The sequence below is a fragment of the Agelaius tricolor genome, unplaced genomic scaffold (assembly GCF_023055355.1).
Source record: "Agelaius tricolor isolate 1412-34295 unplaced genomic scaffold, bAgeTri1.0.p SCAF_5, whole genome shotgun sequence".
NCBI classification, from domain to species: Eukaryota; Metazoa; Chordata; class Aves; order Passeriformes; family Icteridae; genus Agelaius; species Agelaius tricolor.
This window is the reverse complement of record NW_027269265.1, coordinates 44,278,972-44,296,961: the sequence shown is the minus strand read 5'-3', so window position 1 is coordinate 44,296,961 and position 17,990 is coordinate 44,278,972. Positions and strand designations below refer to the sequence as shown.

At 43.5% G+C, this 17,990-nt stretch overlaps 1 protein-coding gene across 1 annotated transcript in view; it reads right to left on the bottom strand.

The window, feature by feature from the left end:
* Positions 1-1,429, bottom strand: part of CPT1A (carnitine palmitoyltransferase 1A) — a 40,373-nt gene extending 38,944 nt beyond the window's left edge. Inside the window, exon 1 of the mRNA XM_071427625.1 lies at positions 1,314-1,429. The gene's annotated coding sequence lies outside the window, so the exon portion shown is untranslated. The remainder of the gene's footprint in view (positions 1-1,313) is intronic.
* Positions 1,430-17,990: the final 16,561 nt, after the last annotated feature.

Genomic DNA, 17,990 nt, shown 5'->3' with positions numbered 1-17,990 from the left:
CACCACTTGTTTTATGCAGCATCCAGTGCTGATGGTCAGAAAAAGCATAAAGGAGTTAGAAAAAGCATAAAGGAGTTAGCAGATCTGGAAACTGAACACGCCAGACACTCGGGAAAACATAACGACAGAAGAACGAAGGAATCAGATCTCCATTTTCAGTGCTACTCCCCTACACACACGTGAAAAGGAAATGAGCAGTTTTCTGTACTGTAATTTCCTTTAGACTGCAGATTGTCCTCTAAGTGCTGACAAACTGCCAGGTTAAGAGGAAGAATGAGACGTTTGTCTTGGTCCTACTTTGCTCTTTTCTCTTTCCAAAAAGGTTCTTCCTGTTACAGTTTCATCAACACTAGTACACATCTATTATAACTGGCTCGCAGCCCAAGTAATACTTAAAGTTCAATTTTTTATTTTAGACCAGAGAACATAGAGCAAAGACCAAAGCTGTGGGAATATGAGGCGAGAAAATGCGATGCTGCGAGAATCTTGGTCTACCTTTTTACAAGAGGTCTAATTAGCATTCTCATGCAGTAAACCTGTCACGCCTTGAACAAGATACTACATTTCCTGTGTTTGCAGTTCCAGCAGTTTGTAGTGACTGCGGTTTCTATAGGTTTTACACGCTGGAATCACACGGGCATATAGACTAGTCTCTCTCTCTCACAGACACACACAATAAATTCATTTCCGCACTCGAAAACCCACCACCGATGCCACGCCGCATGCACACTTCCACAGACGTGGAACTCCTCCCGGCTACGAGTCAGACCCACGAAGGTGCGAGTCACCCGTGTCACCTTTGTTTCGGCGGCGGCACAGATTCGGCGGGTCTCCCGGCGTACCTGTGTCACACCGCTCCCCTGCCGCCATCCCCGCCCCTATCTGCAGCACCCAGGCACGATCCCTCACACCGGGGCAAACCGCGAGCACCGTGCCAAGGGCACCGCGCCTTTCCAGGACTCTCCGGCGCCCGCCAGCACCGCGCCCACCACCCTTCCCTGCCTTCCCACCCTTTTCTCCACCAAGAACGAGCCCCGCTGAGGAAGCAGCACCCGGCGCACTCGCACATGCACCACGGAACTTCGTGCTCGACCTAATGGAAACAATAATTATGCTAAAACCGGACCAGGCGAGCCCGTCCGCCTGTGCCCGATGCTGCCCTTCCTCAGCCCCGAGGAGGGCGGACGGCGGCGCGCTGCGGGAGCGTCCCGGCTGCAGGGGGAGGGGAGCGGCAGCCCGCGGTGAATCAGCCGGGCACGGCGGGCACACGGCCGCCGCCGCCCGCCCCCGGAGCCGGGCCCCGTGCCGCTCACCTGCAGAGACCGGCGGCGACGGGCGGCGAGCGGGCCGAGTGCCGCGGCGGCCGCTCGGGAGGGAAGCAGCGGTGGGACGGCGGCCGCTCCCCTGCACGCCCCGCGGAGGCGGAGCACAGAGGGCGGGAGCTGCCGGGGGAGGGATGCGGTGGCCTGGGCTGGGCTGGCGGACGGCGGGGAGACGGGATGCAGGAAGGCAGAGCCGCGGGGAAGTGTGGCCGTGGGGGCGGCGGTCCTGGGGTTGCGACAGGAACCGGGAAACACGGCCCTTGTGGCCTCGCAAGCGTCCGCGGGAGAGAAGCTTCGGGGGCTGCGAGGAGGGGATCCGGGGCCATGAACGAGGCGGGAAGAAACGTGCTCCTTGGAGGAGGATTGCGAGAGGGGCACCTGTTTGGCGGTGAAGGGACTGCCAAGGAAAGTTGAGATTTCGAGCTCCTCTGTGAGCCCAAGGCGATGGCTTTCGTGGGCTCTGGCAAGAGTGGGGTCAGATCTTAGAGCAAGTGCAGACGGGGGTGTGAAGGAGCTTCCAAGGGAAGGCGCAGGACAGCACCAGCTCTCCCTCCTGGTTCCTTTTGCTCGGGAGCCCTGGCTGGAGGGTCTTTCATTCGAGTTTTCTCTTTGGAGCCTGGGTTCTGACTGGCGCAAGGCATTAGGTGAGCGATATCCTCACAAGGATATCCTGGCGCAAGGGCAGAGCCCCAGTGAGCGTCAGCAAGAGCTTCCAGTCCTGGCCCCTTGTGTGTGGGAGCCCCAGCACGGAGCCAAAATAGACCCCACGGGAAGGACCAGCCAGCCCACTCTGCTCCAGCAAACAGCGGGATTTGAGGGAAATAAGTACACTCAATACATCTCAGTAAAAGTGACTACATTCTTTTAAAAATGCAAATTCATGAAAGTTATTAAAATGCAAAGGTACCAGTCTCAGGGCAGAATGGCAGTCAGCTTGAAAATTCCTAGTTTTTGAATTTGTAATGAACTTGCCACTTTCAAGAGCTTGGATAGCAGATGCTTTGTTTGATTTTAGCATGATAACAGCTGGAATACTGCTCTGCCCCAAAAGGAGGTCATGGTCTGTTTGACCACAGTGGTGTCAGTATAGAGTCTCTCCTTCGAACTGCTAAGAGCTGGGATTCCTACATTTTTCACATGTGGGCAAACCCACCCAGCCATGCAATCCTTCCTGCTGCAATTTCCAGGATGTGTGGCTCAAAGCTTACAAATACATAAATGGGACCAAATCCAGAAGCATGGACACTACAGACTAAATCTTTCCCTTACACTAAAGATCATGCATCATCGACGAAAAGAAACCCCCACTTCTGGTCAGAATTTTCCCTTCTAGTATTGTATGCCTAATGATGTAATTTTAAGGTGTTATTCTTTCAGAAGGAAACATAAAGCCAAGGAAAAAAAAAAGCCAGGTGAGGAGAGGAAAAAGCAGAGGCATTTAGATCTATTAATATCAGCAGGGGGAGAAAGAAAACAAAAGAATAAATCATCAGCTACACCCATCAACAGCACTCATATCTACATACGTCTGGCTAGGATAGGAATAGTGGATAGGAATGTAAGGTGGACAGTTACAAGAAGGTAACTGGATGGGAAAAATCATGTGTGTTTTTCATTAGGCACAAAGGCAACCAAAACTACCATGTTAGGCATTTATTTATTTACTGTATCTTGCAGGTGCCTTTTACTATCAAGCTATTTGTATTAAAAAAAAGAACAAAAATAACAAATCTGCCTTTTTCATTCTACCAGTACCTGTATACATATCTTAGTCTCCAGTCCTTGTTTTCATCTACACATGAAATCAGGAGAGTATCAGTCAACTGAGAACATATCTTGATGTTAATTATTTTGTTCTCCAAATAATTGTGTGAGCTGTCATGTATTAGGAAGTGTTAAGACAGAGTGCTTACTTTAACATGATTAAGCCCCCTGCAGATAACCTCAGTAAAGAAATGAAAACTATTGCCTTACGTAAAGCTGTGATGATTGCAACTTAGCTAAACCTGACTTGGCTCTGTTTAGCTGGCAAGTGTAAACATCACAGATAATCCTGTGAGTAATTCCCACTGGTCCTGACACTGGCATCTAGGTCAGGCTGTATTCACCCATTAACCCACAGAAGCCAGGTTGGTAGTTCTATAAGAAGAACCTAATCAGAACATTTTGTGCCTTTGATTGTGGCAGTAGGCACTGCTGAAATGCTCTATCTCCTCTGCTAACTAAGAAGGTGATAAGATACAAGGTGATTCTGACGTCCACGGCTGCAACTGCAATTTATTTTCTGCGTGCTCGCAGCATGGTCTGTGTTTCTGTAGCAACCTTGCACTGCTCAGCAAAGTTAACTCAGTTTTTTCCCTTTCATCGGCCTATTTTTAATTTCTAAAAAATTTTGAATATCATCAGCACAGACTGCATGTGCTTGGTGCTGTAAGACCTATTGTAATTAATTCTGATCCTTGTAATCCAAAGAAATCAAAGTAATCAGTGACAGGTCATGATAACCTGTGTTTTGTCAGACTGAAATAATATCAGTTTACCATGAAAGTTACGTAGTTCTTGATCTAAATATATCCGTTTATCTTACCCCCCAGGCCTTCAAGAGTTTCTGGTTTCTGTACATGCAGCATGACTTCTTTGTAGCAGCTTTTCTTACTCAGTGTACCTACCTTTCATTATCTTTACTTTCATCTGTTTTTAAGATGTGTCAAAGTATTATACCCTAAACCTGGATCTGGTCTGGAAGTGTGGCTATCTCCAGTGCAATTTTGTGTTTCTCTGTTTTGGTGTATTTTTTTAAAAAATACTTCAGTTTCTCAAGTTGCTTATGTCAAGCAGTTTAATATCGGTAACAGAATTAGTCTGCCCATTGGAACTGAATTATTCAAGATTTTCTGAGCACAAATTTGTTGGGTGCAGTCTCAGTTTCTTGAGCAGGTATTTTTCCAATTTGCTTGCTAGTGAAAACACCACTGCAGTTTCATTTTAAACAGGGCCAAGACTACTTGTTTTTGTTTTTTTTTTTTTCCTTTTATGTTAATTCCCATGGCATTTAAAAATGACAGTGTCCATGGTTAGAGTGTAAGCACAGGCAAGTCAGTATTCCACATTCACTGATATCCTGAGTGGCAACACAAGGTGGTAGAAAATGAAATGAAGAACAGCTCCAAAATGTAACTTTGTAACTTTGCATAAAAAGATAAGTGTATGCATGTTTGTATGGCAGGAGCGAAGAGTGAGGGCAAAGCAGGCCGGACAGGACCCTCCCTGACAAGGGCATCTTCTCCTGGCATCTGAGCAAGATGAGCAGGACAGGTCATCTGACAGGAAACTGGGCTGGCTGGATCATTAGACCAGTCTTCAGCAATGGGGCAAGCCCAAGGCTGTGAAGGTGGAAAACAGCAGAGTCAGCTGCAGAAGGGCACTGAGAATGAGACTGGGTGCTTAAAGCCACTCCCAAGCTAAGCAGGGAGCCCCACTGGGACCCTGCAGAGCAGATTCTCCCAGCAGCTCCTTTAAAAACCAGACACCTGCATCCTTTTCTAAGGCTGCCCAGAGGTCTGGCAGCCAAAAGCCTGGGAGAGGGGAAGGGAGAATATCCTCAGGGCCCTGACAGTGCCTTGACACATATGCATGAGTGTGGTCTCACTAAATGGCCACATTTACCTTCCCTGAGATGATGCAGGAAAAGTATTAATTTATTTGTTCTCCAAATAATTGTGCAAATTGGAAGAACTGTCAGCTCCCTGGAGGGGACAGGCCCTGCTGAGACCTCAACAAATTAGAGGTCAATCAATCTCCAGCTGCATGAAGTCTAACAAGGACAAGTGCCAGATTCTGCACCTGGGACAGGGCAACAACCCTGGTTGTGTGTATAGATAGGAAATGAGAGGCTGTAGAGCAGTGCCACAGGAAAGGGACATAGGGGCTCTGTTTATGGCAAGTTGGATCTGAGCCAGCAGGGCCCTGGCAGCCAGGAGGGCCAGCCCTGGCCTGGGGGCATCAGGCACAGCATCCCCAGCCAGAAAGGGAGGGGATTGTCCCCTCTGCTCTGCACTGGGGCAGCCTCACCTCGAGTGCTGGGGGCAGTTTTGGGTGCCACAATATAAAAATGACATGAAGCTGTTAGAGAGGGTCCAAAGGAGGGCCATGAGGATGGGCCTTGAGGGGAAGCTGTGTGAGGAGCAGCTGAGGTCATTTGGTCTGTCCAGCCTAGAGGAGACTGAAGGGAGACCTCATTCCAGTTACAACTTCCTCCTGAAGGAAGAGGAGGGGCAGACACTGATGTCTTCACTCTCATGACCACTGACAGGACCTGAGGGAACAGCAGGAAGCTGAGTTGGGGGAAGTTCAGGTTAGATATTTGGAAAAGATTTTTCACCCAGAGGGTGGCTGGGCACTGGAACAGCACCAAACCTGACAGAATTCAAGATGTGTTTGGACAATGCCTTCAGGTACCTGGTGGGATCCTTGGGGTGGCCTGCAAAGGGCCAGGAGCTGGACTCAGTGATCCTGACAAGTCTCTTTCAACTCTGTGCTTCTATGAAAGAGGCTTCTATGTAAATCTTTACAAAATCCAGGATCCAGAAGGAATAAGATGTTTTGTCACGATCAAAATATTGCAAAACTGTGTAGTGCACATTACTGGCCAGCAAAAATCATTTAGTGACTTCATATACCACAAATACTGCCCATGCCTTGCCACGTCCTCCTTCTCTTACATCTTCCAGACCAATCATGTGTCAGAGGCCCTCACTGGTATGAATCAACCATCTCATTCACTGTTGTTATACTGAGTAACACCAAGCTCTGCCAGCACACTAATGTCTCAGACTTTGAGCTGGCTTAGTCTTTTTCCATTCTAAAATACTTTCTCATGAAGATGCAGTAACAGTTCAAGAGATATTCAAGCAGATCAGAGTGTCTTGCCATGTCTTGCACTGCTTTTTTTAACCAGAACTAACCTCACTTGACTGAGTTGTTAACAGGGTTATCAGACTACCCTGAGATAGATCTGGCACAGAACATGTGGTGTACATCTGTGATTGCAGCAACAGAAAAATGTTTTGGGAAAATAAATATGCCCCTCTTTTCCTAACCAAGATCCCTTTTAGAACACTTTTAGTTTATTCATTTTCTTGAGTGAGATAGGTGTTTTGTTTTTAAGGAATGGCAAAATGATCACTCAAAACATGTCACAACTTTTGATGGGAGTTTAAATCCAAATAAAATAAGCGTACAGTCAAACTAAACGGGCTTTACAGTTTGTCTGCAAAGTGCAGGTGCCATGTAACCACTAAGCAACACATTATTGCTTTAGAAATTAAATCCTCTCTAGTAACTCTCCATAGCCATGGTTATGTCCCCAGTCTCTGGTATTACTGTGTGGAACAGCTGAGATAGTCTCACCTTTTGTAACAGTACCTCCAAAGAGATGACCTGGGAACCAAGTGAACCCAAGCACTAATCAATATCCACTGGGAAGTGGGCAAGTATAGCTCTAATACACTATTGACCAAAATGTCCATAAACTGAGCAGGTACCTAAGTTTTTTAAGGAAAGTTAAAATTTTTAATTAACTAACAATGAGTAGACCCCATTGGGATTTCCTAAAAGTGCCTGAGCATCTTTGGCAGAAGAGTGCAAAAGAAATTAAGTGACATCTGCATACTCAATGTTCCAAGCAATTCACTGTCTCTCCATGTTATTTTTAATACATATTGACCAGTAAGACCAGAATGAAAGCACTGCTTAGCACACAGAAGAGAGAGCCTTGCTGGGCAAGTTCATAGGGGATCCTCCACTCAGAAAAATGGGCCAAGAGGCTGTTTGGTGGGAACACCTACAGCAAGTGACAGAACTGCATCACATGCAGATTTTTAGATCTCATGGTTTTCATTTCTCTCCTTCTGATGTTTCACTTCTTATCTGTTGCTTTGCGTATTTTTGGCTCCTGACTTTGTCCTTCACAGTCACATTAGGGGAAGAATACAGATGATCTGACGCCATCCTGGATGTGAGAAGATGGATGACATCCCAGGTCCAAAGGGTATTACATGCAAGCCTCACAGCATGTGCCTAAGGTTATGTTAACAGTAGCAAAATGGAGCCTGGCCAAGCTTTGAAAAGAAAGTAAGTAGTTGGAAGTTTTCTAAGGTAAGGGAACTAGTCAAAAGTGCAATACTACAGGTTACTGTTTTAGAAAGGTTACTGTATTAAAGGTTACCATATTAGAAAAAGCCACAGTGAATGTTGCAACCTAATGGTGGTTGTGTTTGTGGCATTCCCTGAACTCTGCAAAACTTTGAGAAAGAAAACTCTGTGGCCTGAAAATACACATAATCATTTCTAGCAAAGACTAGAGGCATATTTAGAGATTGGGTTTTCAGATTGGTGGATCTGGCAGATACTTTTGGAAAGATACTGTTATGTCCACTCCTAAAATATTTAAAATAATCTACTGTCAGTGGAAAATCTGTAATGCAGACTAACGGTCACTCTGAAACTGATGGCACAGTTTTCCTTAACAGTTTCAAATATCAGCCAAACTGAAGGGGTTTTCATTGCAGAATTTTTTTACTCATTGGGCCACAGATATTGTATGTGCTATTTTCTGCTGCAGTCTCCTGGATGGAAGCAGAACTGTTTGTTACTCACCTAGGTCTGCAAGGACAATAATATGAATTATTTCTGACTATTTGCTTGATTCCTGGTATACCAATTACACGCCTTATAGTAGTTCTCAGACTGGTTTCAGAAATAGACTGAACTGTTCTTTAGAGAGAAAACTTTAAATGAAGGAAGTGAGGTCATTCCTTGCTACTCTAATTTACAGTTAAGGAGCATCAGCTGACTTCCTCCTGTAAGTTCAAGCTAAGCAGAGGACATAGGAAGGCTGCACAAAACCTCATCTATGCAGGTGGGGAGTAAAGAGAAGAAAAGTCCTTTTGTTTCACCTGGTTTTGCCATTGTCTCTCAGACAATGAGAAAAGTACAGGATAATACTGCATGCTGAATAGATTAAAAGATTTGAAGTGAACTAAAAGATTATTCCTCTTTCCTCATAGTTTTTACTGAAATGAAGCCTCCAAGCCTCGCAACACTCACTAGGACTGCTGTTGAGTACATAGTGTTGCTGCTGTGTCACTGCAGCCCAGTGTTTCCCTTCAAACCTCAGCATTCATCTCTGCCTGCCTGATTAAAGCACATCTACTCATCTTCCTTACTAAATTTCCTTCTCACTCAGGTATGCCTTCTTTAGTGTGGAGTACAGCAGTGTGAGGACATACTCTTCCATCCTAGAGATGGATGGTTTTTTTGCTCTACATTTCAGAATACTTCCCAGAAAATACAGGAAATTTGAATCACCCCAACTCTGTCCCCATCCAGTTTCTCTTGGCATCTAGCCTCTGTGCCAGAGCTATTTCCAAACTAAGCCAGATAAAATATCCGGTATTGAACACCATGGTCACAGCAATCAAACTAAGATCCACAGTGCTACTGTTTATGAACTGAATGTTTTGACTGTTCCTCAAACACTCTTTCAGGAAAGGTAAAAGTATTCTAACTTTAGTCCTGAAAGAGGGCTCATTTTCATTATAATGCTCATCCTAAAGTAAAAAATCTCAGTGCTGTGGTTTCTCTCAGATCACACCAGTAATTTCTATAAATAAGCTGCAATATGAACTCAATTCCTTAGACTTTGTTTCAGATGAATAATGCATAACCAACAGATCTTAAGGCCCTGTAGATTTGCAGTGTATGCAAGGCTCATCTTCAGTCAAAGCTGAGTGTACACATATGATTAAAATCCACCTTTGTACCTTTTCTGTTGAATTTCCTTATCTTTTTATATTTGCAGCCATAATAAAGCATAATTTATTTGTGATGTGTTTCCTTTAGCTTCTATAGTACTTTCAACTCAAGCAAAACAAAGTGCTGAATGGGTAAGAAGAGGGAGAAATCCTTCAGAAATTGGGACAGGACATTAGAAAGCATTCCTCCCCTTCTATTGTGTTCTCTTGCCTTTGATGTCCCTGATGACATGTTGAAACCTCTTACATCCTTACCAGGAAGAAATGTGTGGTTTCCAAACCAGGATCTTGGTTACTGCTCGTGAATGTTTAACATAAAAGCCCAAATCTTCCTTATATCTGCCATGAAATATCTGACATCAAGCAAGATGTTTTTTTTTTCATTTTTTCCCCTCATCAGAAACTGACACCTAACCAGCAATGCCAATGGCTAGTTTTACCACCAAGGCCTCATTAGAGAGCAAAATTGTTTAAAGGCAGAGAATTGATTCAAGAGTTACTTTGGTTGTTGGCTGTTTTTGCCCTACAGTTGTCTGTTTTGCTGTTTTTATTTATTAGCCCTGCTTGAGCAATTCCCAGAGCAAACAATTTGTCATATTGGTCTTCCTTTCTCACTTAATAGGCAAAATGTATTGCCTTTATATTTTTGTAATTTGATATTTCTGGAGAACCTTGATGTATTACATATATGAAAAGCAAAGCAAGTCTGGAAAAAGGTGTTTTGTACTGGGTGCATAAGTAGTGAACTTTGTGGTACACTTCACCTAAACACGTGCAGGTGAAAGATTGGCTCTGTGAGTAAACAGCTAAGAAGTGCACCATAACATTTTTCACTTTCTGGAGAAAATTGAATTATTCAGTCACATTTAATGACCCTGTGTTTATCAAACCATCCCAAGGAGTAATAAAAATTGTTACAGAAAGCAAAATGTTTGACTAACCTATTTACCAAAATTAAGTTCAGGTCATAGTAAGCTGGGCAGCAGAAAGCAAACCAAGTGCACAAGTCCTTTCCTGCTCTTTGAGTTGTCTGTGGAGTGACCTGAAGCATCCAGTGGACTTTGTTCCTGTTTGTGACTGAACAGTTCTAGTCTGTGTAACTCTGCTCAGTTTCCTGGTCGTACACAAAGCACAAATTCTTCCTACAGGCATCCAAAACATGTATTGTAACCACATAAAGAGCTGAGAACAGATAAGTAAAAGTGACTGGAAGCACAGACCATCAACATGTTTCACAAACAAGATTTTCAGGACGTAAACAGTTTCAATATGCTCTGTGGGCTATTTACAAATCTGAGGGCAGATCAGCTTCCCAGGTAATCCATGTCTGCCAGGCTACTGGTCAAAATACTGTCAGCCAGGAGTGACAACTGCAAGTCCCCCTGTTCTCCCTGCTGGAGCTTCACACTATCTCTGTGTGTGAGAACAAGCCTAGTTTGCATTTGTGCCTGGAAAGCTAATGAATTTAGCAGTCACACAGATGAACTGCTGGATGACTAGAATAACACCTGCAGTTTTAGGGTCAAGGGAGAATGGCTAAGATAAAAAAAAAAAAGGCATGGGTATGTGGAATTATTAAAAGCAAAGGCTGAGAAGTTTGTTGTCTTCTGTATAGAAGACAATATAAAAGAAAATCAACTGGTCAGAGGAGGGACAGCAGTTGCATCTCTCCTTCAAAGACTGTACTTTTTTAATGATTAAAAATGAAGAATAGTGGAGAAAATCAATATTATGAAACATCACTGGATGCAAGGAAAGCATGGGCTTTCTACCAAAGCCCATGAAAATAGCGGAGTGCTATTCCTCAGGATATCTTATGCGGGCCTAGTATTTGTAACAAAGCAAGAATGACTCTGCCAGTGACTGATTTTATGTGGTTTCTAGGAAGAAAATATGATTTGAATCACGAATTTCATGCAGGAAGATTTTTCTTTTAGAAATAATTGCATGAAAATTACTTTGGAAAGGATGCATGGGGGAAAGATACACGCTCTAAAATAAAGGCATTTTAAAAAGGCCATAATACCATGTCCCTAAATGTACTCATCCTCATGAATCCTGAATTTAATTCAGGATTTCAAAGTGATCCTCACTTTGAAAACTTGGTGATGTACTGCACTGTGTCACATTGCGTCTTTAGAGTGCAAGTATCAATGCATATGTTATTGAACAAGCATTTTGTGCAACATATGCAGTAGAAAATAGGTCATAGTGCTGTCATGTGGCTGCTGCTAAAAGAAATGATAAACAAAAGCCTTGGAAAATATATGCTTCAGGTTTAATGCAACATAACTACCAAAACATAGATTGCGTATTTTTCTCATTGTGAAACTTTTCTTCTTGCCTTTCCAGCAGCTGCTTTCAAGCAGTACTCAACTAGATGACCCATTGACCTTCCATTGTGTGACCTTTACCTTTTCCTGGACTCTTCTGTACTTGAGGAGATATTTCAGCTCATCTGTTTGGAGAGAAGAAGGAAATGATGGATTCATTTTCTCATCCTATCATTTTATGACTGATCTTTTGTTATTTCATCATTTTCTCAGTAGCATTGGACTACCTGCATGGAGGTCAATATTCTTCTTAAATCCCAGCATGAGATGTGTTTAAATAGTTTTGGATTACTGCACTTAAGAAATTAGCTAAACTTAGAGTTACGCTGCTTTCATACTTTTTCAGAGTGTACTTCTACAAAGCCCCTTGAAAGCGAAAAGTGTTTGCTTGTTTGTTCATTTTTATCTTGGTAAAAAGTCCGGCACAATGGTGGCTTCTCAAAGATATCTGCAATTCTCAGCCCTCTCCTGGGATTTGAGTTGGATGTGACTTCCAGAGATAGAAGTGTGAAGTTTTGCTGGATGTCTTGAGATAGTGTACAAACAGCATGAATATTGATGCAAATATGATTGGGCTTTTGGAGGTATCAGCTGACTTCCCTCACCCCCTTTCATCACTGGCCTTCTGTGGAGGGGATTCTGGCTCTATGCATCACTACTTTTCAGAAGCAGTAATAATAATAACAATGACAGTAACAGTAGCAATGCTGCAACAGAGATAAGGTTGCAAAATCTCCATTTTTTTCACAGGGTGCACAGCTGCATAATCTTCCTCTGATACCTGGTGATGACAGTGATAACAGTGTTAGCCCTGTGAGCCCATGATTAACCTTTCACATTGTGCCTGCAGTGCTCCAGTGAAGATGTCACCCGTGTCATGGGTGTCATGGGATTCCAGCATTGCATGGAGGGCCATTACCCACCAAAGATGCCCTTGCTTGCCTGGAGTCTCATGTGTAGGATGCTGTCGTTGGCTTTACTCCTTACCAGGCATGTTAAGTAATGGATATTACAGCATGTGCAGCTGTACATGGGCTACGCACATTCACTGTGCCTGTAGGGTAAATATCAGATGTAAGACCTGACTTTACTGGGAAAATTTAGACATGTTCTCCATTCCTGCCCCTCCCTCACACAGATTCTTGCAGCAGTTAAGAGACAGTAGAGACCTTTGAATCATCCCTTAAAAACAACTGGTGAGGACAAATAGAGGGAGTCTTTCTCAAACAGCTTGTCATTTCAAAAGAAGGCCACAGGCACAAAAACACTTGGCACCCTTGCCCAAAATGGACTCTTGAACTGGACAAGATACATGCTTTGAGGTTTAGCAATTTCTCTCTCTGTAAATACTGGTGCTAGGACACTATCACCTATGCTGGTGTTGACATTTCAGCCTGCTAACAGAAAAGGTGGACAAGTGTGGCTCAATCACATCTTGTTCAGCAAAATCTCACCAAATACCAATCAGTCATGGTGGAAGTGGCTGAACAACAGATCAAGTTGTTCACCCTAATTAAAAGAAGAAGACAATGAAGCTGCATGCTTGGCTGGTAAAATCACTAGAGAAAGCATCCCTGCTAGTGCCACAGCTCTCAGGGGCAGTCCCAGGGTGGCACAGGTTTTCCTCATGGCCCCAGACCCTGGGCTGCAGTGGTTAATGAGGCCACTGGTGTTTTCATGTACATGGGGAGTTTATGATTTATGCCTCAGAAGGAGAAAGCACAGTTTATTCAGGGGCTTAAGGGGGAAACCTCCCACTTTAGAAAGGGAGAGTACCATAAAGCCAAGGTGGTGTTTTTCAGGCCGAGGAAATGAGTTTAAAGAAAATTTGCCAACATCCAGGCACTTGCCTCAGTCTGCCCTCATGGCAGAGGTTTTCTTACCTCATGGTGCCTCTCTGTTACTTAATCTACTAAATTTGATCCCAGATCCTTCTGTGAGCGGTGGCAACACATCCTTTTCCAGGCAGCTGGAACATGCCCCACAGGCATTGCAATGACTCTCCGGGGCTAGGAGAGGAGCCCTCACCACTTACCTTACCCTTAAAATTAATTCTTAGACACCTAAATTGAAGTGAGATAGATTTCTTCTCAAATAAGTTGGTCCAGCAATGTTTATTTATGGCCAGATACTGCCTGCCTGCTCCCGCTGATGACTGCAGTGGAGTTAACTCCATTTCTTCCAATGTGAGTGTAGTGGTTTGCTGTGGGGGTTTGATTTACAGATTTGGTATTCTGACTTGATGTCTTTTGTGTCTTCTGACATTGTGTCTATATAGCAACTGAAGTAATGAAACATTTAATTAGAAAAGGAAGTGATTCATAACATCAGCTTTAAAGCAAAATATTTTACCATAATGAAGCAAGAAAGCTGCAGTGACTCATTTTATCTTCATTTAAATGACAGGGCATCCCAAGAAATACCTGCAATTTGAGGGAGTCTCCTTTGAAATCCAGCCCAGTATACTTAATTCTCTTAGCTAGAGACAGTGTGGGAATGCTTGGGAGCCTAGGGTGAACTTCCCACATGACACTCCATGAAAGACACTGCCTTGCTGGGTGAAGAAACTACTGTGTAGAAAGATTTACACCCACACTGCAAGACTGCTAATTCAGCCAGCCAGATCCTGTCTCTGACAGCTGATTGTGTTGACAATGCCAAGTAGCACATTCAAGCACATCCATGCTCTCTAGGCTGCAGGTCATAGTGCACACACAGCCCTAAGAATCACAGCACTTCATCAAAATTGTTAATTGTGCTTACTGCACCCGAATCCTGGTGACTTTTAAATAATTATAGTCCTGTCCATAGTCCTGTCTGACTCTTGGGGCAAGCCCTTTCCACTCCTAGTGATGGGCTCTTGTCAAGGACAAAACCAAAATCAGTTACAGATCCTCCATCTTCCCAAGAGAAGTCCATACTGTGGGGTGCTGAGTCCCTGGCTCCAACCTAGCAAAGCATTCAAATCATTCACCTGTGCATTTTGTGTCAGTGTTGCTGTGCTTGGAGATGAACCTGCATTTTGATGGCTGCTGCAGAGGAGAACAAGTCCTTAACATGCTGGTGATGTGTAACAACAAGAGCAGCATTAAACCAAAACATGGTATTTGAACTTCTCACTTTTAAGATTTTCAGGCTTTCCATCTGAGTGACATCCATGCTCAAACAACTACTTTCAGCAGTGATTTTTATACTGAAGCCTCCCTGCAACATTAGAGAGTGGAACCTGGCCTTCAACTTACAAGACCACCAGTCCCACTAACAGGAGTGACAAATAAGACAGAATCCAAAGAATGTGCATTTTTGGTGCATGTCTGGTATTTGAAATACCTTTCTCTGCTAGATGCCACCACCAGTTAATTTTCAGAAGTAATTTTCACCAATATACAGGGATAAGAAGCAAAACAGTGTGAAGTACAGAAAAAGTTGCTGAGAGACATGCAGACTCAGCTCCAAAGGCAAAAAAGTTGTGCAAGAATTCCCTGTAACTGATGACTTATTAAACTAAGGTGTGTTTATGAACTACAGGAACCAGGTAGTTATCTACTTCCTAGAAGTACTTAAGTGTTGCCTGGAACATTTAATTCACTTTAACTGAACAAAGTCAACTATAACACAGAAAAATCCCACAGGTTACAAACAAAGCTGGCAAGCTTTAAAAGAGGGAAAAGCAAGAATGGCACGCACCACAAACCACTAGAGCCAGTCTCAAGCTGTTGTAATTTACTTGCTGCATGTGTGTTATTTCTTCCCAAGCAGCCCTATCTCCTGGTGCTTTCTATTCAACAACTTTTTCCTAGGAAATGCTGAGTGTTGCTCACCTTCTCTTTAGCCTTGCAGCCTATTAACTACACCACTGCCACTGTGGCTAGGCACTCTCCTTCAAAGGAAGTAACCCATACACTCCACAGAACCCATCTCCAAAATTAAAAACTTTCAAGCACAGCTTCCATACAAAAAGTGCCAGGACAGAAAGTTGCTTGCTTTCTGTTGCTCATCTACAAACCCACTAGATGGGGATAAGCAGTTGTCCAGAAACTTAAGTGCACCACGGCACAATATAACCACAATTGCAGCTCCAAAACTGAGTATGTCTGGTGACTGTTCACACACAAAAGGTATCTGGAGAGAAAGCAGCTGCAGGCCTTCAATTTTGCATTGCAGCCCACAAACTACACAGCCTGTGCTTTTTTTTCCACCTCAATATACTATGCTATTTTATATATATACCTACTTTCAGCAGGTTACAGCACAAAACCTGAAATCATCCAGGGTTTTTTTCTACCAAAAATCCCCCCAACAAGTGCCAGGAGAAGAAGTTGTTGCTAGCCTTCCTCTCTCTGTAGAGTTTATAAACTGCACTTCAGACTCTGGGGCTGTATGTGCTTTCCACGCCTTGTACAACTGCCTGTGATGTCCTTGCTGAACGTAATAGCTGCATGTGTATGAATGGAAATCCTGGGTTTGGCAGGTGTTTGCAGGGTCCCTGGTGGCTCTGTTGTGATGGTGTGGGAGCAGGAAGCAGGGTTCTGCAGCTTTTGATGATGGTGTTGGTGGCTGAGTAGATGGCAGGGGAGAAGCAGGGCACTGGTGTGAGCTGGAGGAGTTATGCTGATGCCATGTATTGAGGAGGAGGAGTAAAACCAGCAAGGTGTGTTGAGGTGTGTTGCAGAGGGGATGAGCCAGAAGATGGGAAAATGTCAGTTCCCCCCTTTTCACCCTATATAACATTGGGGCAGGGACAGATAAAGAGGATGTGATTTATTATGCAAGTTAAATACTCACATAGCTGGGAAATTCCACATAGTTGCAGATCCACAGGAAAAGGCATGGAAGGCTCGATCCTGTTAATGAATGAACCAGACCTTGGAGGAACCCAAGAATGACATCCTGGATGTAATCCTGAATGCTGCTTAGAGTGTCAATCTGAATATAATATATTCCCAGTAAAGAAGGCTCATTCTGAAGAGCATAGGCTGGTAAAGGATTTCAGAGCAATAATCCAAATAAATAATGGGCAAGTACTTATTTGACTGTTTTGGATTTAGAAGATGCTTTCTTTTGCATTCTGGTGGATGAGCAGAAATCCAGCAATGGGAAGAAAGATGCAGCTATGCTGGACAGTACTACCACAGAGATCAAGAAACAGCTCTACTCTGTTTGGAATATAATTGCAAAAGAACTGGAACAATGGTCAGGTAACAATGACAAATAACTCCATGCCAATTTGTGAATGAAAGAAGTTTAATTGGTAGAAATACTGAGACATTCAAAAAAGAAAAACAATTCCTGCAGTCTGGTGGATAACTCTGTTGGGAGGAATGGGTTAAAGGTGAGGAGTATTGTCAGTAGCTCGAGTGACTGTGCAGCTGAGAATAATCCTTGATAAAGCAGAGTGAACAGCAGGCCAGGGAGGCTGTAGCATGGACAAGTTCAGCAGAGCCTGTGTGTGTCTCTGCCTGGGTGTGGCTTTGGGGATACCCCAGTCAGCAGGACAATGGAAACACATTTACTCTTTTAAAATGTTTTAACTGTGGTTTGTGGGATTATGGTCAGCTGCCTGTGAACTTTGAATCATGAACTATGAATTGACAAATTCTCACAACCAGTAGAAAATCAATCTGCCATGCAAATAATCCTAAAACCCCTAGGAGTAGTAAAAAGGGGAGTAGCTCCAGGGGAATTCTGGAAAATAGATTTCTCTGAGTTATCTAAATGTAGATGTTATAAGGATTTGCTAGTTCTGGTTGATACCTTCTCAGGATGTGCAGAAGTTTTCTATTGCTGCACCAGCTGAGCCAGGGAGGTTGTTAAAATTTTAATAAAAGAAATAATTCTTAGATTTTGAATTCCAGAGGGTTTATCTTCAGACAGTGGAGCACATTTCTTCAAAGAGGTGGTTCAGGGATTGTCTAATTTTGTTCGGTTTAAGGAGCATTTGCACACCCCTTGGAGAAAATCTAATGAAAAAGTAGAAAGGTTAAATCAGACTATCAAGACAAATTGTCAAATTTTAAGTAGATGTATTATCTGTTGCTTTACTGACAATTTAGATTACTCCATGTGCTAGAGAGGGAGTAAATCCCTTTGAAATTCTTCATGGCAGATTGCATCCAATTAATACTGTGGTGACAAAAGGTGATCAAATGCATGTGAAAGACCATGGTATGTTGAGAAATTATTTATTATATCTCTCTCTCTCATGGGTTTTGTTCTCTGTGCATGGTTCCCCAACTGGCAGACTCTCCCTTCCTTTGGATGTGGCTGTCCACAGCTTTCAATCAGGAGAGGCTGTTTATATCCAGACCTGGAAGGATGAACTGCTGGTGGGAAAGAAAATGTTTCTCTCCAATGTTGGTGCTGCAGCTTATGAACTGCAATGGGAAACTGAGACCACCAACATCTTTCTATCCTGGCTCCTGTGTGGGAACATTTGTCCGACTTTTTCATTTTTGGAGCTGCACTTGTGTTCGGTGGAGATCAGGGTACACTTAGATTGTTAGGCAGGTGCATACCACCAT